The 22,265-nt window shown below is 33.9% G+C and overlaps 1 non-coding gene across 1 annotated transcript; it reads left to right on the forward strand.

The window, feature by feature from the left end:
• Nucleotides 1–829: 829 nt before the first annotated feature.
• Nucleotides 830–902, forward strand: Trnar-ucg. The gene has a single exon. It is a non-coding gene; the product is annotated as a tRNA-Arg (tRNA).
• Nucleotides 903–22,265: the final 21,363 nt, after the last annotated feature.

Here is a 22,265-nt window from a genome sequence, read left to right on the forward strand (position 1 = left end):
TATTGCATCTACCATGGATAATGTGAACTTTTCGAATACAAAATGGAAATAAATGAAATTATAATGACATTGAATTGAAACCACCACTTTGGAAACGAAACAACAGAAGGAAATGAAAGAAGCAGATGGAAGCGAAACACTTGGAAATGCAACTGCGACTGTAATACGTTAAATGAAGATGACGAGTAAGGAACAAAAATAAATCATCTCGCAACAAAGAAACGGAAAATTGGGCGAAAGGACGTAGAATTCTGGAACGCTATTAAAATAGTGCAAATGAAAATTAATCCAATTTAAATTTATTAACGATAAGCCAAAATACATTTAATCAAAATTTATACGACATTTTCTTTGGCTATAAGGCAGCACTTCATTTGCCCAGAAACTGTTGCTCCTAATCTAACTCTCATAATAAATTCATTCAACTTCAACTTGACAGCATCACAATAACTTAAAACATTACTAATCCGTTAAGAATTACGGGTAAAATCCTCTTCTTCCGCTACTAACACACAAACACACTAACAAATTTATGGTTATTAATAAATATGACTTAGTCCGTATGCTAAAAGCTTAAACGATTTAAAATACCATTTTCAGCCTTTCGAAAACATAGATACGCCCATAAATATATAAATAACTGTGTACATAATTATACTTATACATATGTAAACACATATCCGCAAACAACGAAATTGTTCACTCTTTTTTTCCTTCTGCCGCGCCAAATATTTTCTAGCTATCCCAAATATGGCGAAGAAGTTGTCTGCAGCTGTACAAACACAAGCGCGAGCGCTAAAGTGTGGCATTAGTCAAGCAAGTTTTAGAGGGCCGTGTGGCCTAATGGATAAGGCGTCGGACTTCGGATCCGAAGATTGCAGGTTCGAGTCCTGTCACGGTCGCAATGAGAGGATTTTTTTGATTTCTTTTTCTATAAAATATGTACGAATTTAGAAAATTTACACTTTAACTCTTTTATTTGAACTTGCTTGCTTGTCAAATGCTCTTTAGCTGATTTTAAAGTACAAATTATTGTATAACTCTTGCTATTCAAGCTCTATTTAATTTGACCAGTTTACTGTGTTTATAACAAGTGTCTGTTCTATTCGCTACTCTCTGACAAATCGTATACAATTATTTTTAAAATAATATTCTTATCAAATAATGAATGAAAACTTGTAACTTTAAAATGTAAATAGTTGATATGCTGTTAAGGAAACTGATATTTTTTATAATCTACGAACCATTGTTAAATATATGAATCCCAATTTCTACCATTTTCTAATCTGTATTACTTAGCGATATCTGTTTACGTTAGAAATAAAAAGAAGACTGACTTAAATTTCCTTATGCTGGAATCATCCTGTCAGATAAACAATTGAGCGTCTAGTTTAAAAATTTGAATCCACTGGCACAGTACAAAATATTCCCGTGCCAGTGCGACAAAGAAGTGCCCGCGGGGTCGAGAATATTGCTGCCGCTAGGGCATCAATTGACTAAGACCCAAATCAGTCGTTCGCCTCGTTCTCAAGCCTATCTAAGATTTAGTTGGACTTTCATGGTGTGTCTATAAGACCACACTAAATTCATAATAGTCTGAACACTATGCCGAGTGCAGAACCAAAGTAGAACCGAAGCTTATCTTAACTCAACATATGTCGTTATATTTGTGTTATAGTACATGTCATGATAGGTACTATATGTAAGTCGGATCAATTGCGAAAGCCGACACTGAGTAGCACCAGAGCATTATTATTCTGTAGACTGCACGACTAAAAACTATTAACACATGTTCACACATTCAATTTGCATTTATTAAGTTGCTTACACGGCGACTGCGGTGAAACAAAGGCAAACGCAGTTCATTAATCTATGTATTATTATATACAAAATCTTTGAATACAAGCGTTTTGTAACAAAACATACAAATTGTCTGGTCGATGGACTGGTCAGGGCTGCCCATGAAATTTAACGCAAACAAATTTTTATTTGGCAAACGTGCGGGGAATTCAACAAGTGTGTGGGTGGAGAAGGCAAGGATCTCCGATCTACGACAACCAGTTCATTTTACACCCGAAAACTCCGTTGCCAACCAAAATTTATGAAAAAGCAAATGAAACGGAAACAAATACACAGAAAGTCTTTGCTGGGCGGGAAAGCTGCTGACATTCGAACCTTTGTTGTTGTTGGAGTTGTTGCTTCGTTCATTATTCAAGGCTTTCGTGTCGCTGTAAACTCATTTTTGTTGGCGTGTTTGCGGCGTTGCTCTTGTAGCCAACCACCAGTTGCACAGGAAGGAAGTGAGCATTGTCAAATGGACAGTCATTAATTATAGTTAGCCTTTTTGGTAAGTGCGGGCATATGTTGTAAAAGCGTGGAAATTTAGAAAGACAAATCTCTCACTTTTAAAATATGACAATAAATAACTGTAATTTATTACCAAATCAACAATTTAAAAACTTTATGGAGGAATGTATTTTTAAGTACTCTTTTCCACAATCTTTGGAGAAACAGGTCACTCCGGAAATAAGTGGGATCGGCTTTCACTCGGATAAAACAAAATGTTAGATTTTTTGGCTCCAACATGGGCCCAAATAATAAGCTTACAACTCCATTCGACGCTTAAGGCCTCCTTAATGTTAACATCTGATCAAATTTGGCCCGGACTTTTTCATTTAAATTCCACCTGAAAACTGAACAGCAATTGGAATATGTATAACGTCTAAACTGTCCAACAATCTAGCGAATGGCGCTCCAAAAATTAAACCGAAAAAAATTGCTGAAGGGGCAATACCAGCCGAGACTTATGTATGGTTTAATTATGTATTGGTTTGCCTGTATTGGCCTTGGCGCTTATTTTGAGAGCAATAATAAAAATCCGTTTAAAGTAATTATTATTGTGAAAATGTATTTTTTCAGTCCGGGTGAAATTTGATCACACGGTATAATAACGTTTTTAGCCTTCCCAGAAATTGAAAAGTTCAACGGAAAGAAAAAAACCCTGTCTGACCAAAAAATTGCTAAAAACAAAACACTGAAGGTAATCTCAGCCGAGACTTATAGCCAGTACGGTATACGGAAATTTAGATAATGTGTTGGCAAACTTGTACTGGTTCAGGTGCTTATTTTGAAAACGATAATAAAGACTCGTCTAAAATTATTATTTCTGTGAAATTTTTTTTAGTCCGGGTCAAATTTTATCACAAGTTATAATTTTGTTTTGAAGCTTCCCAGCAACTAAAAAGTAAAACGGAACGGAAAAAGTTCCGATCATGATTTTTATATACTTAGAAGTCGCACGACAATGATGACAATTAGTCTTCTTTCCTCTCAACATATCAAAAAAATTTCAATTTCTTGAAATTTACTTTTTTCGACAATAATTACTCAATAAACCTGTTGAATATGCAAAGAAATATTAAATATATTTTGTTGTAGGTTTTTAAAGTTCAGAAGCTCGCTCATGTCGCGCAAGTTCATAAAGGCCTAACTTTTACGAGCAATCAACTTGCACAATGGGAAGCTGTAAATAATTTTTCAATAATTTCTTTCCCGTTGCCTATCGTCGACAAAACGTTACGCGAAAACAAGAATGCAAGCGTAGATGGATTCAGAAATATGATACGAGCCTTTAAATAGAGCGTACCCTGTAGCCCAGTAGGGAAAAAGAGAGCAAGAAATTTCTTCACGCGATATTTTTTTAGACTATATTCACACTATTCCAGAATATTAGCGTGACGTGTTTAAAAAAAAATTCGCAAAAATTCCGAATTAATTTTGAATTATTTTGAGCTCCAAAGATCATTCGTCATCTAATATCCCAACGGCCATACATTTTTGTACTACTCTAATATTTTCGTATAAGGAATATGCATATGAATATACATGTTTGTATGTATATATATATATATATAACTACATGCCCTGACATGCCATCATATCTTTAATATCGATAAAATATAATTTCCGCTATCCAATAAAGTCACATACTGACAACGCACCGCTCGTCACTTTATGGTTCACAAAAGCACTTACACATACTCAAGCAGCTCAGCAGCTTTATTTTAGTTGCTGTCATATTAATATTTATGGTTCAAAACAATCAGTATTCATAGCCACACTTTCAAGCGCATGAAACCATCTTTATAGGTTAGAATTTTCTAGCGTGAAGGAGGAAATATTTTTTTAAACTGGCATTCTAAGGTTATATGCATGAAGAGGCGCAGGGCAAGTTATGACGGATTTATAATTTTCGTTAACCGGCAAATAACGTGTATGAAGACCTAAGGTTAAGTTAAGTTTCCGCGTCAAAGTAGCGCTGGATCTCACTTAGGAAGCTGGATAAATTGGTCTTCTATAATACGCAAAAACTTCTAAAAATTGAATATCAGATCGACGAAACATTTTGAGCTTACCAATTCTTTTCCCGTTATACCAATCCAAACCAAAATATTTTAATCTCCGACTGACAAAATCTGTAGAGGAGAAAGAAGCAAGACGCGGCTGAAAAAATATTTAGTCGCAACGCGTCTGAGGCAAATGAGGCAATCTTCTTTAGTAAGAGCACGTAGTTCAGACCATTTCTAACGGTTTACTCTATGGTTCACCTAAAGCTGACTTCATTCTGAAAATATCGGTTAATGATTTTCGAACTTCCGGTCGTCTTTATACCGTATATGTTGGTCTATACATAAGATCCCTTAAGACATATAAGTATTATATGACATGAAATGCCAGAGATTATCATGATCGGTCTACCAATTACCGCTGTTCCTCTACACTAAGGTTTTGTTATACTCGTCAATGTGGTCTAGCTGGTTTTATGGGTTGCAATGAGCCCACTTAAGAGATCTAGACGTAATAGGACTTAATCTGGTTCCAGAAATTGATTATATTGGTTCGTATTTCTGCTTAGTAAATGTGAGCTTGAGCTTGTTGCGTGAAAATGGCAAACCACTCGAAATTTCTTCAACAATTAAGCACTCCAACTTCTCGAAGAAAAAAATACCATGCAAAATTAGAGAAAAACAACCGTTGCAGGCAGCTCATAGGAAATCCAACAATAAATTATAATCATCAACACATACATACATATACCCACAATACTTAACAGTTTCCAAAAATGAAGTTTTTGGTTCAATAAGCGGCCAAAAATATATATTTCACAACAACAAAGTTCGAAATAAACTGTTACCGAGGCACAGCAGCCTTCAACCTCCCACACTCACAGTCAAACTTTTCGAAGCCTAAAAGTGGGTATCGATTTGTGTTCCCGCTATTTTCGGCAAGTATTTGATGTTATTGATTTTCTGTGGCCATAAAACCGGAAGAAAACATTTCCGCAGTGAAATGACGGATTTGTCGAGGCTTGCATCCATGAAAAAATAGCAACAAAGTAGAGCAACTTGGGTTTATATATATGTATGTATGTATATATACTTCATATACCAATACTAAGGCACTCACAAATAAATGTTTGTGTGTGTGTGTGTTTGTATCGCAATAAAGCACAAAATAGGTTATTCGGCAACTCACCGCCCTCCACTAATTTTTATTCATGCCGGCAAGCTCACCGCTGCATGCCTGCGGACATGCCAAGCCAAGAATACCTACTCATACATACATCTACATACTCACTTGCGGAATGCGTTGCCCTTAAGCAGCCGAAATGAAGCGCCAAAAATTTTCCCCTCTTAACTTTAATTTGAATTTATGGCCTTTACCTAATTAAACTGCCTTCAACTTAATATCGACCGAGCTCACACACAAGCACACCTCTGTATATATGTATATACATATATGTATATATACACGTATATATAGTATGTAGGTATATCTCAAAATGTTGCAAAAGGGATTGTCTCTTTGGCCAAGGGAAAGACAGACACGCCCAAGACGGAAGATAATGAACAACACTAAATAATTTCATAAAGTTCGGGCTCACGAGTTCGAGTTTGGGAAAACTTTTGCGCGCTTGATGAATGTTTGTCTTTTATTGTTGTTAATTCTTTTCTTGTTCATGACTTGCGCTTTTTTGCAGGTAATTTTTTGTTATGCGGTTTTATGTGCGGCCCGGGGTCAAGCTAATGCTTACAAAATGGCGTTGGGAGTGAGCTTTTTGTCGGTGAAGTGTGAGAGAGATACAACGGACAAAGTGTTATTAAGAAAATGAATGGCTAGACTTAGGCGCGGAAGCATTTAATCCACTTGGTCCGCTTAAGTTGCAGGTGATAAGCAAATCGTGCAGGAATGCTTTAACTTAATTACTTGCGGATAGTAAAAAGTAAAGACAAATTTAGCTGCATGGAAGCGGGATAATGAAGATAATACCGAGCTCGGCTTAAGCCGGTTTATCCAAAAGTTGAGACGATTAAAGCATCAAAACAGACATGATCACGTCCTGGTTTGTCCGAATATGACAGCCGTCACCAACACGTAGATAAAAACATGATTAAGAAGTTTTCTCACGAACACTCTAAGCCCTATCTGCCCCATACAGAAGTACCGGTACTTCTGAGGGACTTGACGAGTGTTAAGTTTATCGAGAGAGACCGCTATATCCAAACTACTTTCATCTTCTCTTTATTGGCGTAGACCGCGCTTAGACGGTTGTAGTGAGTTTAAACGAGCACACCAGTAATTCTTCCTTTTCATTGTTTGGCTCTAATTGGAGATTTCAAGTGTAGCCAGGTCCTTCTCCATCTGGTCTTTCCAACAGAGTGAAGGTCTTCTTCTTCCTCTGCTTCCTCCGGCAAGTACTGCGTCAAATACTTTCAGAGCTGGAATGTTTTCATCCATTCGGATGACATGACCTAGCAAGCGTAGTCGCTGTCTTTTAATTCGTTGAACTATATCGTATATCTCATACATCGTTCCAACAAATGGGGTATTCGCCCCGACTCATCAGATATTGTCGTCGTACACGCTCCTGTATGATAAATAGGACGGGGATAATAATTGTCTTATAGAATCATTATTGCTGTTGATGGTGATGCTGAGATGTGGTTTCCAGCTGCTATCTCATTTTATTCCTTCTAATAGCCAGCCTATCAACCGCCAGACCCATTTTGGGAGACTCTCCCAAAAGTTAGAAAAAGCTTCGTCTACAATCTTCTTTCTTTATATACATATTAATAAAAAGTTTATCCGGCCAGGGACTGACAACTCGGTATAATTCTGCTGCTATATAGTAATGAAATGAGAGATACATAACACATAAATACTGTACTGTGTTTAAGTACAAGAATAGCGTATCTTGTAGAATCAAAACTTTATCTAGTTCAAAATACAAGAGAAGATTCCTTCGGTTCCAAACAGAAAGAAGAATATTAATTCGAAATTCTTACACATTTCGTTAACCGTAGTTCTCGAGTTTTGTGCATTGCTCCTATGACGGTACAGAACTTACAGAACATAGTCTTGTTCTTGATCAATATAATACTTATGAAATTTTCATCTATGAATAGTTGTTACCGCGATCCATTCATTAGTATATAAGATGAGCTGGTTAAAAGTATTTTTCTGGATGAGTTCTCACCATTTAGGCTATGAGAGATGGTTCTACGACTTCTCTCTGGATAAGAAAGATCTTATACGCGGTTTCATTGGATGTGTATTTCAGATTCCCTTATAAAATAATGTTTATATATAAGAACTTAAATGTTTGCTAAGACTTGTTACACATCCATATCTTTAGCGGAGCAAAACAGACACGGAGTCAACACATTTCTGGATTTATTTAAAAAAAAACGGTTTGTTGCCAGTGACTAATACTTATTGTTTGCTTTCCGCTCCTTTCTATCCTCCAACACTTCATCTCAAGTTAAACTCATTCGAATAACGAGCCGCAGAAAAGTTAGAAATTCATGAGCTCATTAATTAATTGGCTTTAAAATGCAAAGATAAACTTTATTATGGATGTTATACCCAGAACAGAGTAAATTAGAAAAGAAGTTTGTAAAACCGGAAGAATACTATATATCGCGAACCCTATAAAGCATATACGCGAACTAGAACACCATTTATTGAGATATCGAACTGAAATTATGTATTCGTCCTTCTTGTCTCAAAGAGCTTCCAATATGTCTGAAACGCCGATATCGGATAAATATAGCATATAGCTACCATATAAAGTGACCGTTGAAAATCAAGTTCTTGTATAGGAAACTTTTTAGGCTAACGAGATATGATAACGAAAATCAGTATGAAAAATTTTGCAGGGCAATGCTTTAATTTCCAAACAAATTTCGCAAATCGGTTTACTATAGCATATATCTGCCATATAAAATGAACGATAAAATTTTAGTTTTGTTCGACAAACTTTTTGGTATGATATTGCTTAGATCAGATCGCTTAGATCAGATCGCTGGAGCATATAGCTGTCATACAAACTCCCCGATCAAAATCAAGACAGATATCCTTTTATACCCTCTTCTGCTAAAATAAATGCGCCTGTGAAAGGTATTATAGCTGCGGTGCAGCCGAAGTTAACGTTGTTTCTCGTTTTTGTTTTTTTTTTTCTACTGTTATTAAGCCATATCGTTACTCCCCCACTCATCAAGTCTGTTAATTTGCATGCAACAAATTAATTGAAACTACTTAAATATATAAAATGAGTAAAATAAAGAGGCGATTTGTTTACATAAGCAATTTGAAATGTAGACAATAAAATATATGTACACACATGCACATATAGTATATGAACATATATACATACGTACTTATATGCGTCCAAACCGCTTGACAGATGTCGAATTTGCATATTGATGAGCCGAAAGGCCAAAACAGCTACAGAAAATTATTAGCAACGCCACAACATTCACGGCACTACTTACTCGAATAACAAAGCAGACAAAAGCAGAAAAGCAATAAACGAGCAAACAATTGAAAAGCAAATATGAAAACCAAGTTCATGTGTGGATAACCAGATGCGTGTGTGTGTGTGAGTGTTTTTATGACTAAAAGTCAATATCGAAACAAGTGAAGTTGAGCAGTTTTAATTGCTCGACAATAAATTTATTAATAAATTGCACAATTCACACGAAAACCACAAAAATTCAGCTATTAAATGCGACCACGCGCCATAATTGAGCATTCAGCATTGATTTCAGGCACACACACACACACAAGTGCCGAGCAAGCGCGCAAACAACCGCAAAATGGCAAATAATAATTAATATTTAGCTAATAAAATGGTGCGTAAACTTTAATAATGACAACAACAAAAACAATAAAACAAAACAAATAAATTGACAGTTGAAATAAAAACGCATGACTTGCGGCGAGTAGTGAGAGCAAACAACAATGAAGCATCTACAATATAGAAATGACTTTAACTTCGCCTGCAGTGAAGCTATAATACCCTACATAGGTGTATTTTTAATGGCTTAGGTATAAAAAAAAATATATATATATATATATATATATATGTTTTATATATGTTTTTTTTATATATTTTATATATATTTTATATATATGTTTTTTTTTCTTTTGATAAGCCAGTTTGTATGGCAGCTATATGCTATAGTGGTCCGATCTGAACAATATGCTTGGAGATTTTAGCGTTGTCTTCGATATTATTTCATACCAAATTTCAGGAAGATATCTTGACAAAGTAAAAAATTTTTTTTTTCATACACGCACTTCATTTTGAAGAGAAAAGCGTGTGCGTAATTTCAACTCGAAATCTCATAAACTGATGGACTTACACATGACAAACTTCAAGTATTCCGTATAGGGTATAACCAAATATTTATTGAGCAACAAAAATTATTTGAGGTCATGCCTGTTGCTTGAAAATTTAATTTTTGTTTTTATTTATTTTTTTGCTTTTATAAAGTAATTGAGCTGTAAAATGCGCAGCGCGACCCCGGTGACAAGAACAATAAAAGCAATAAACAATAATGCGTACAAAAGCAACATTGACACAAAGCAAAAACAAAAACAAATAAAACGAAAAACAACAATAATAATTTGTTGTATTATTGATAGCCAGCCAGTAGTCGTGTGACGCCGGCAGCAACAGCAACCGTCGCGATGACTCTTGACGCGCTACCAGCCGCTGTGACGTCACGTCAGACATACAAAACGCGAATAAATGAATGATGGGAGCATTAATAAAGAAATGAAAATAAAAAGAAATAAATTAAATATGGCAAGAACAAATTAATGGCGCAAGCAATCATTTACTACAACCCAGCAACAAGTATATTAGCGAAAACGAAAATTGTAAACTCACACAACAACAACAATATGGAAGATATGTATGTGCTGTCTTAAAAATGTTATCATAGACTGCTGCTAAGCAAATTGCTTAATAGGAACGAACCGAAAATTTGTAGCGCCCAGAAAATGATGCGACTACAATAAAAATATTAGGGTAGGCCAAAAAAAGGAAATTTTTTTGCTTAGATGTCATAAAAATCTATGTAGATAAAAATTCGAACAGGTGGCGAATTAATTTTTTCTTTCTTTTTTCTTTGGATTTTTGAAGCATTTTCACAAATTTTTTTAATAGTGAGAATGAAGAATTTAACGATCTACAAAAAGGCATAAAATTATATTTTTTCGTAGCGACTCGTTCAAAAATTATTAGAGGTCAAAACCCAACCTTAAAATCTAAAAAATACTTTTTACAATTTTTTTTTTATTATTTGATGAAGCTATTTGTGAACGCCCACTAGAAGAAGTGTCTTTTTCCAGATTTGTAATTCACTATTTATATGATGTACATTCCAAAGAGACTTCAAGCATAATATTTCACCAAAACGTATCGAATGTTTAGTTTTTTGCAATTTTGAAACTAGTGTGTAATTTGTCAGTATGTTACTAGTTGGTAACTAGTGACACAAGAACTTGCACAATGAAATTTTGAATCTGGTTGTACCGTAACTAGTTTTAGTTTACAAAATTGTACAATAAAAAATGTAAATAAATTTTCAGTCAGTTTAGAGGCCTGAGGTTTCAAATATTAGAAAACTCTTTAAATATAATAACTATTATCCACATTAATTTTAGCGCAAATCTCATTACTCTCATACTAGTATAAGACCACTTGGATAAATACACATAACTATGTCCATTCAGCCACTGTTGTGGTATAGTACATAAACGTGAAGTCTTTGGCGACTGGAACTAAAAAATATTTATGCAAATGCAGTGCCTTGACGCTAAATATTTGACACTTTCAAGGAATGGGTCATCATTTATGCCACTGATGAAATGACAGAGAAAGAAATTATGAAGAATTGAAGAAATCGCGGCGAGCGCATAAAAAGCAAGCTTTGAACTTTGCGTGAAGTTGTGGCGCTAAAACGGATAATAAAGAAAAAGTAAAAAAAAAAATTATGATTCACCACTAAGTCGAAGTTAGTCATAATAGAGGAGAGCAGACGCCAAAAGTCTGATTTCTTTTTATAAAGTGTAGTTCCAGCCAGCTGTAATTGAAAACAGCAAGCTCAACAGGTTACTCATTACATTGATTTTTCGGATGTTGCTATACTTTAGAGAATACGGAGATTATAATACAGACTTACATTTATTAGAAGATTGTTCCCTGGTTTGCGACACTGCTACCTAGAAGCTCTGGTTATACAAACTCTTATAAAACTGTCAGCTCAGTTTCTCAGGTTAAGTAATCTCGCTTTGTATAACCATTTTTGAAGCTACAAATTTTGAGAACACACCGTTTTCTTAAGCTATGATAGTACTGCTGCGTATAACAGATATTCTAGGAACAATCTATTGTCTATAAAGGACCTGAAGACATTAAAAATATTGACTGGCAAAATATCCCAGTAGAATTTTTTTTAATGTTCTGAGTGTGAACCAAACTAAACTTTGTAAAGAACTGAACCGTTTGCAAAAATAACATCGCATAGAGGTCATAAAAGAGACACTCCGAGACACTAGAGTCTGGCAAGACTCTATAACGCTGAAACTGGCTAAAAACCTACCGAAGGCGCACCAAAAGTCAACCGAAACCGAAAAATCCAAAATTTGCTGAAGGCCATCTCCATCAAAGTCTTACAGTATAGTAATAGAAAATCTGATTAATCGCTGGAATGCTTTTTATAGGCTCAGGAGCTTATAAGCGCAATTCAAGATCTGTATTATCGCGTTCCCGACAGTGGCGTCAACGTCAGCGGAATCGAACCGCATTTTTATCTAACCATGGACTTTCAAACCAACAGCATTTCTCCAAATTACTTCAGGTCTCTTCACTACAACAACAACATCTGCTTTAAAACCAGTGAATTTTTGTCAGCCCAGGGCAGATTTAATCAGATAAAAAGCCAAACATTGCTTATGTCGTCTTAGAAACTAACGAACAAACGGTCTTTCAAACAGAAATAAGCATAAAAAATCACGATACATATATAATATTTCGATACGAAAAATTTACATACATCTATATACAACCACATATCAGCATATATATATAGTACGTAAACTATGTGGTTGCTCACCCCAATCAAATATTATGGAATATTATCTAAATGCAAACAAAATTGTATCAATTTAATGTATGTTTGTTCCACTTAAAAATGATATTACGAAATTCACTGAAAGTTTTCTCTTATCTCAATGCCGAGGCACTCGTAGTTTAGTCGCCTTAAACGTTTCTAAGCAAATTGAGCATGAAGTGTAGTCGGCCGATTATGACTAAAGCCTAAAATTAGATAAAAATAAATACACTTTACAAATCACACACACACGGACATGGGTAGATATTTAATAGTCAATATTGAGTAAATTGTTAATTTATTATGTAAAGAGACTTTAAATTAAAAAAAAAAAACCTCGGTTTGTGCGTAGTATACTTTCTAATAAATTCATATTGGTTTTGCGCATAATTTAGGCTCTTAATGAGTAAAAAATTCCTATTTAAGCAGCACTTAGTGGGTAAATAAAAGTATTTATTCGCATTTATTGTGGCGCTCAAGAGCTTTGAACCGTAAATTTTTAATAAAAACAAGGTCCGGTAAGCGCTGAATGGCTGAATGAATGTTTATTGTGGCTTACTTTAAATAGTAAACCTTAAAATATTATTTTTTAAAGGCTTCCGTAGTAGCGGAGGTGGTTTAATAAATTAGTATTTCATTATTAATGTTATTATGCAAGTATATGTATTTGGCGTTAAACGGATTACGATTGCATTGATTAAAATTTTGAAATTAGTTTAGAAAAATCAGTGCTTAATACAGCTTATTACACAATTAGAAGCATACAACAAATTAGATAAAAATGCCTTACAAAGCATGCAATACGTTGTACTGAACAATTTTTCACTTAGCATTTGAATTTCATAAAAAAATATTTTAAGTGGCAACTCCAGGCATACAAAATTACATATGTATATTAATTCAAAATTGTAAATTTATAGATGGAAATAATCAGCAAAAGGTTTTTCTCTAAGTACTGTTTCATTAAAAAAAGAACATATTTTTCTATTAAGTGGCAACTCCATTCTGAAAAGAAACCTCCAATAATGTATATTAATTTGAAGATACATATATTAAATTATAATTATATTTAGCGTATTTCAATAAAATACCCAAAAAGAGTTGCCACCTATTCTAAAAAATATTCGCATGTGACGTACGTTTTTTATATAAATGAGATAGAAATAACTAGAAAAAGATATTTCTCAAAGAACTTTTTCATTAAAAAGGATATTTTTCTATTAGGTGGCATCTCTATATTGCAAAAACTTCCATTCATGTAATATAAAATTGCGAAAAATTTAAGTAATTTTGAAAGATATTGAATTGATTTTGAAAGATATTCAGTAAAATATCCTAAAAGTGTTGCTACCTATTAAAAAATATATATTCTCAAGCAACTTACTTTCGGATATTCTTTAATGAAGCACAGTTCAATTAATATACTTGTAAAAATTATTTCTTTTCGAATAATTTCCATGAACAATATCTGCATCTACATGGCAAAAGTAAACATCAATATATCGTTACCTGAAATGCAAAATAGCGTATCATCAAAATATTCGAAATTGAGTGTCTTATTGATTACGATTCACTACTTCAAATTGCGTACATAATATTACATATTAATTATATGTCTAACATTTTCAGGTTCTGCGCTCATATATAACCCAGTTTTAGCCAATATTTTATTTCGTGTTTCATTCATGCCACTGAAAATTTTCGAAAATGTTGTTACGTTATTTTGCATTTCAGGTGACGATATGTGTGAATATTTTATTGACGATTTATTTTTCAATATTTTACCAAGCTGCAAGAAAAGTTGAAGAATTCATAAAAATATACAATTTATATTAATTTTTTAAAAGAGGCGAAGTGATTTTTTCACGGATCTTTCGAAGATCGGAGGCAAGATTGAATGGAGAGTTGTCTGACGGGAGCATTAAGTTTAGATTCAGGCTATTAGACCACTATAGCCTTTTTCAAGCAAACGTGTTTGCCACAAAGACAGTAGTGCAGTATCTTTCAGGGAGATGAGCATGCACTCCGAGAGCAGTACGGTAATACTGACAGTGCACTCAAATTTAGTCAATGAGGGTTTGATCCCATTAGCAATAAACATTAAGTTAGCAGACAGCTTTGGGTACCTGATCATAGCGTAAGCCCTGGAAATTGCAAAGATAATAAGCTCGCAAAATATCCAGCCACACACTCATTACGGTAGAAATAAGCCGGTGTTCCGCTGACCCTCACATTCTGCCACTGGATCCGTGGATCGGGTATGAGTTCAGTAAGCGTTGATTAACAACTAACGCTTGTGCGAGACCCAGGTCCTTCTGGATCAAAGTGGAACTAAAGAGATCCATTAAATTACTATATGATATGATTTCTAAATGTATACTTTGCTACTGATATGCATGAAGTACGGCGAAACATTTTGGAGGACGCAAATTGTTAAAGCTGCGTGCAGGAAAGTGAAACGGGAAGAACTAGAAATTTCCTTCTCCACTGTCCAGGTACATATATATCAAAGGATTTGTGACACGCTCAAGGCGCATTGTCGATATGCGACGATATTTTTGATTAGGAGAGTTTTAGTATATTTCAAGCAGAGGTTTTTGCGGCAGCAGCACAACTGGTCGACGCATCTTGGAACGCAAAGCAGCGATGGAGAAACAACCGTCTTTACTTCTAAGGTAATTACATAGATAGTGGACGAAATTGTTGAGACTGGTTTACTGGGGTCTGACATTGGTAAACCCATGCATCTATACGACGTTCTAGAAATAGCAAGCATAGCAAGGAAAATCAAAATGCGATGAAACGATCTGCCGGGATGCAAAACTTCACAAGTCATTTGAAAGCACTAGATCAGAGCTAAAAAAATTCTTCATTATTCGATAATATTCCACTGAATAGACCAGGTCCAGTGGTAAAGAAAGAGTAAAAAAATACATAGAAACTGTAGCTGAGAGTGTACACAAAGACCGAAGAAGAACTGACGCCGTTGGTAAAAATTCGGACTGACGTCTAGAAAGAGTTCTTAATTTGTAGGCGTACAAAACACAGCTGTAGAAGAACTGAACCCGCTCGAAATCCGACGTTTTCGAACCAAGTTTTGTTCAGCGATGAGGACTATTTCTGGCTGAATGGATATGTAAACAAAATTGCCGCATTTATGGCAGAGAGAAACCAATACCTTTTGGGGATAAGTAAAGTCTAACTTTTATGTGGACAATCCCGCTTCGATTCAAACCTTGGAGCAAAACATCACGCGTGTCATTCGCCAGTTACCAGTCGGAATACTAGAACGAGTCTTCGAAAATTGGAATCAACGGAGGGAACATCTGGCACTAGAAGATATGTAAATTACGAGGAACAGAGTCTGATAATAGGAAACCATTGCAATTACCAAGATTTAATTGTAAATTCTTAATGAAATTCTTAATGAAAAAGAAATCAAGTCAAAAATAAAATAAAAAATAGGAAAATCAAAAACGAAAAAATATAATACATTGAATGCGTGAGAATAACTTAAAATACTATAACAAATATAGCAGCAAACAAAAGCTACAAAAAAAGCAAAGAAATAGAAAAGCGAAAGAACTGATTCGCTTATTCGGTTCGGCAAAATAATCGGAAAGAATTGTAAAATAAAGCTAAAACACAAAAATCTCAGCTATTCAGAACACGACAAATGAAGCAATACAACAACAATGATTTTAAACATTTATTGCAAACTGCGAGAAAAAATTAAGTGATTTTTAATTTTTTTTTTTKTTTTGTTAAATGTTTTGTTAACGAATTTCTGCAAAAAAAACGCATGTATTGCACAAATCACCAACAACAGCAATAATTGCAAAATCGCTGACAGCAACAAGTACAACAAACGTAACGCAATCGAAATTAGCAACATAAATGAAATCTGTATGCCTGTATATTTGTATGTGTGTATATGTACATACATATTATATATGCGAGTGTATGTATTGACAGTGCATGACAAAGGCAGTGAACTAATGAAGTGCGATCTAAAAACAACAAAAGTAACTCGCACAAAAAAGCAAAAAAAAATTACTGCAAGCGCAAAGAAGTGAAAAAACGGCAAAAGAACGAAACACAATTTACTCAAAACGTAAATGAACTCGAAACTGCAACAACAAAACGCGTAAGCGATATCAATCTGAGTGCGAGAGCACCAGTGAGCCGGATACGAGCAGATATAAGATAGAAGAAATACTTTGGAAAGCCGCCACAATTGCCAGACAGGTGAAAAGGAATGCACGCAGCCATACAGTGCGGAGCAGAGGAGCAACAAACTACACGTGCAGTTACAAACAGCTGACGCATTTGGCATGTACAGGCTAAGCGAGCGTCGAAAAGAACATTCTTACTAGTAATTAGTTCTATTTTTTTATACCGCTTATATCTCTCCTAAATCACACATTCTTTGCATGAAACCACGCTCACATGTGACAACGTCAATAGAAATTAAAAAAAAATATTGAATTGAAGGCGTAAACAGAACAGTAAGTAATTTCGAAATCAAAACAACAATCACCAGCACCCAATCAAAGCCGCTCCGACGCTAAATGCTACAAACGGCACAACAACAATGGCAAAGCGGCGCAATGTCGTCGAATTGTGACGACAAAGCTGTGCTGCTTCAGATATCACATGCATTCGTACATACATATAATATAATATATGAACATASAATATTAGGGTGGGCCAAAAAAAAATTTTTTTGTTTTTTTTTTTTGGAAAAAAGAAACCGTTATTTTGCACAAGGGTCAATGCCATTTCGTGAATATTATAAAAATTTCCATACAGAAACTTGACTTTGAGCATTCAGTTTGTATGGGAGATAAATAATAGTAGTCCGATCTGAATATTTTCTTCAGAAGTTATATCGATGACCTGGATATTAAATCAAGCAAAATTTCGTGAAGGTATATCGTCAATTAACAAAGTTTTCCTTACAAGAGTATGATTTTGATCGTTTTGTTTGTATGGCAGTTATATGCCATAGTGCTCCGATATTGCTGATTTCGAAAAATGAGTAACTTCTTAATAAGAAAGGGATGTATGTAAAATTTCAGATGGATATCTCAAAAATTGAGGGACTGATTTACACCACGCTGTATATACAGACAGATGGACACGGCTGTTTTAAAATAATATAATCGAAAGTACTAAAACGATTAAAATTCTAACTAACTAAGCGAAAAAAATGTTTTTTTTTTTTTAATTTTAAATTAAATTTAAAAAAATTATAAAATTAAATTTTTTTTTAGATCTACCTTAATGTACATATGTTATAGGTGGCAACTCCATTCATACGAATTGCATTAAATTGAGGAAATGTTAAATTATTTTTAAATCGTTACAAATTTCAATAAAATTCCCTAAAAGGGTTGCCATCTCTTTTAAAAAATATTCGCAAGTTACCTACTTTTGGATATACTACTATGACAAACAGTTCAAATAATATAACTTTTAAAATTCTTTAATTTCGAATAATTTTTCAGCAGCAATACTTTTTATTACAGAAGGTGGCAATGTTTCCACCTTACAAAACTTAACAAGAATATTTTACATAGAATATATATTTTATAAAGGATTTCAATATTTTACTATTTGTACATATGGTAAACTCAGCTAGCATACATAAATTGTGTATATGTACATATATATGTATGTATAGCTTGTATGTGTGTTTATGTCAATTGTTCGATTTTATTATATCTACGAGATACACGTACTTAAATGTTTATACACCACTCGCTGTTGATTTTTTGCCTTTTTTTAACTCGACCGCGCTGAAATTGCTCGCACAGATTACGCACGCTTCAGTTTCGTAAACCCACAAATGCTGACAACTACTATACATATAGCATGTAGGTGCCAACAACAACAGCAGCGTAAAACAAAGCAAAATGTTAAAACTAAAAATATTAAATTAAAAAATTTTAAGAATTAAGCAGAGCGAACAATTGGCTAACGACACGACGTAGGTGCCCTTTCTACTCGTGTTAATGATGGGGAACTATTTCGCTAAATTATTGCAGATTAATTTTAAAATTGTACCCAACTCATGTGAAATGTGGGTCTATATATTGTAATCTTGAAAATATTTATTATTAATTTTATTTACGTAGAAGACTCTTTGAGCTAGTGGTATATAGTATATTTGGTTCTTGAAACATTGTGCAATGTTTCTACCGAGATAACGGGTTATATTGCAGTAAATAATCTCTCTAAATTATAGAGAAGTCTTTCGTAAATGATAGCTTTTTGATAAGAAAATCAACAGCTGCTCGGAAATGAACCAAAATAGAAAGCGAAGCTCCATAAATAGAGAAAGTTTTATATGGAAATATTTCGGTATCTACTAGATATCCCGTATTATATACTATATCCGAAAGACTACTATATACCAATTCAAAATTGTATCCAATATATTGCGTCGCTAAAAAAGGATCATGGGGATTCCGAACTTCTCTGTGGGTGAAACAATAACCTATGGCCGAAAAAAAATCGTTCGTTTATGGCTTGCCAAAGCTTGATTTTGAAAACTGATGGATCCAATTGAGCTGATGGGCCAAATTAACTTCAGAAGACCGTAATTCAAACATTTTTTTCAAATATCAATTTAAATTTTATTAAAGTGTGATTCATTTCGTGTCATTGAATGTCTACGCCTCAGATGATACATCCGTTGATCCCCACAGGAAAGAGTCTAAGGATGTGCTAAGCACACTATCTTGGTGGCCAATCGCCAGGCACAAAAATGGGAAATTACCTGGGTACCTTTAAAGTTCTTATGTCACCCATTATATTATTATCAAAGTTATAACTTATCGGAATATGATAATAAATCAGTAGTTGTGATCAAAGTACCAAAAGCACGTCTTACAAGATCGAGTGAAAGAACATTCGTCAGAGAATCCAACATACCAAAGAAATTTTCTTGAGCCTTGATACAAAAATATCTCTTTCTAATAAAGCAGTTCATCCACATCGCCTATTCCACCTCACAGAATCCAGCATCATTCGCATTTAGTGGCTTCTTCTGATTTGCTAACCCACAGATCGTTTTGCTTTGGTGGCATACACACATATGTGTAGCTTCTGCAAAATATTGCTCAAACTGTGCGACGCTCGGGGGGTTGCTTACAGCTGTTTTGTGTCTAACATTTCGCAGTTATTGCATTAACCTGATTTCTACCCGTTTTTTACTCTTTCTTTTTCTATTCTTCACGCTGCTGTTTGCTTTTATGTGGTCATTCATTTCTTCATTGAATAATTGCAATCGTGCATGTTCGTTCAAACTTACATCAGTGCAAACTTGGTTTCGTTCAAATGGCATCATATGACCCCCATTTCACGTCATCGTGTGTGTGGCGCGCCGCTTGATTCCTAGAATGTGCGCTTAAAAAGGCGTTGAGAATTTGTGTGACTTGAGTGATAAATGGCTGCTTGTCAGCTGACTATGTGTGTATATTTTAATTTACTATTTTATGAATGAGTTCTAACATTGAGGACCACCTGCTGTAATCCCAATCTTGTGAGATTGTCGTATTTAAATTTAAGTATTTTCGTTTTGCAGAGAAAGCTGTAGATGGGATAGATTAATGGAAGAGCATTGTTCAAAAGTGAGTATATATAATATTTACACCAGATAATCATTTGACGTTACAGAAGCTATTTTTATTTGTTCAACTGTTGTTGAAACTCAGGATTGAAAATCTCAAAAATTTTTATCAAATATTAATAATATATAGTCCGGCACTCGACGTGTAACAAATAAAAAAACCATATCTTCGGTTTGTAAAATTATTTTTATTTATTTTAAAGTACCAAATGTGCGAAAATAATCATAAATTCAGCGCAAATTCCCTTTTGCTCAATATGATCACCTTTTACCTTAACTATGGCCTTGAGCCGGTCAAAAAACGAATTGCAAGCGGCCCGAATGTGACTTGCCGCTATTTTGGAACACTCACGTACAATGGCTTTCTTCAACATCTCGAGACTGTTGTGTTTTTTACTTTGGACCTTGTTCTCTAAAATAGCTCAGAGAGAATAATCCATTGGATTCGCATATGGTGAATTCAAGAGCCATTGTGTGGTCGTAATGAAGTTCGGAACATCGTACCGAGTCCATCGAATTCCTTAGTACAAAAAAAATTACGATTTCATTGATGGGCGTCTATAAAACGATGGGCGATATAAAACTCTAATTTGGTACAGAAGATCGTTGTGGCAAGGGTCATCTGTGGTCAAAAAATTTTAAAAAGTGGGCGTGCGACATATCATCTAAACCACCAAGGCCACAACAGTCAAATTTGCTGAGTACAAATCTTATAAAAAGTTCTACCGACAGTGTGAAAATGGATAAAATCGGAAGATAACCCTGCTCACTCTTCATATAACGGTACTGCTCAAAATTTTTAAAAGCGCAATAAATCAATAACTAATTACGCATTAAATTTTACCTCCGAGATGGTATGAGAGGGCTTCATTGGAGCGGTTGTGAAAATTAGACGACCATCACATATCTCGGGACCCGAGCTACCAATTTCGACTAAATTTAATAAGTAGCATTTCTTTCCTTTTCCTGTCACAATGTGAAAATGGACGAAATCCAATCCAACAAACTACTCTGGTTGACTTTTACAGCTTAAGGTATTTTCCTGACTTTGATGTTGCAAGTGTATAAAATGTTCGGTTGCACATGAGCTTATACTTTCTTACTTGGTAGTAATGAAATTGCAATTGAAGAGGACGTCGATGCACTTTTTAAGTTTTGTAAGAATAGTGTTTTTCACCAAAATAGTACAATTATCCAAGTACACTTGTTTAGTAAGCTTCAAAGTTAAACAACTCACAAGATAACTTACATTATAGACAACTTTATTTCCCCTTTCGCTACCGCATTAAACTCAGTGTTGCATTATACATGATTACATTATTCATTACTTAATATTTTGATATTTTTCCACTCACCTGTTTGATCAGCCGCTGTAATTAAGTTTATTTAATACAAAATTGTGCAATCCAGAAATTAATTGCAGTTGTATTTCTGCATAAATTCGAAGAACACATTTATTTATGCACTTAATATTATATATACATATTTTCTGCAGGAGATTTATTTATTTTTTCTTTCTTTTCTTTATTTTTGATTTAATTTTTTCTTTGGTGTATTTAAAATATAATTTTTTCACTTCTTTTCTTTAATTTTTAGCACAATTTTTTTTCTTTATGAAAATAACATAAATATTTATTTAAGGTTTTTTTGGTTAAATTTTCTAAAGAAGATGAAATTTTTGAAAATTTTATTTCATTTATAACTTTATACAGTTTTTTTTTCATTTGTTTATGTGGAATTGCCTTTAAAATTTACAATTTTTTCTGCTTATAAAAACTGACCAAAGATAAAAAAAATTCATCGTTTTGAAAATTGAGAATTCTTCGATTTTTTTTTTTATTAAATTTGAAAATTTTATGGTAATGAAAGAAAGTTTTGCTAATTTTACAAGAATTCTACTATTTTTGGTTGAAGCTGTTCTATATTTTATAACAAATTTTAGAGTTTCTTTAAACAAAATATCACATTTTCGAAAATTGAAATGTTTTTTTTGGGTTTTGGAATTTTTTTTATATAAACGGTTTAGAGGAATATAAACTAAAAACAAATTAAAATTGAACTAATATTTGTTTTGTTTTAACAAAAACTTCTGTTCTAATTCTATTTAAGGTTTGCAATTAATTAGAAAAAAAATTAAAGAAAATTAATTAAAACAAAAAAATTAA

This window comes from Bactrocera latifrons, unplaced genomic scaffold (genome assembly GCF_001853355.1).
Source record: "Bactrocera latifrons isolate USDA-ARS-PBARC rearing strain unplaced genomic scaffold, ASM185335v1 scaffold_36, whole genome shotgun sequence".
Taxonomy (NCBI): Eukaryota; Metazoa; Arthropoda; class Insecta; order Diptera; family Tephritidae; genus Bactrocera; species Bactrocera latifrons.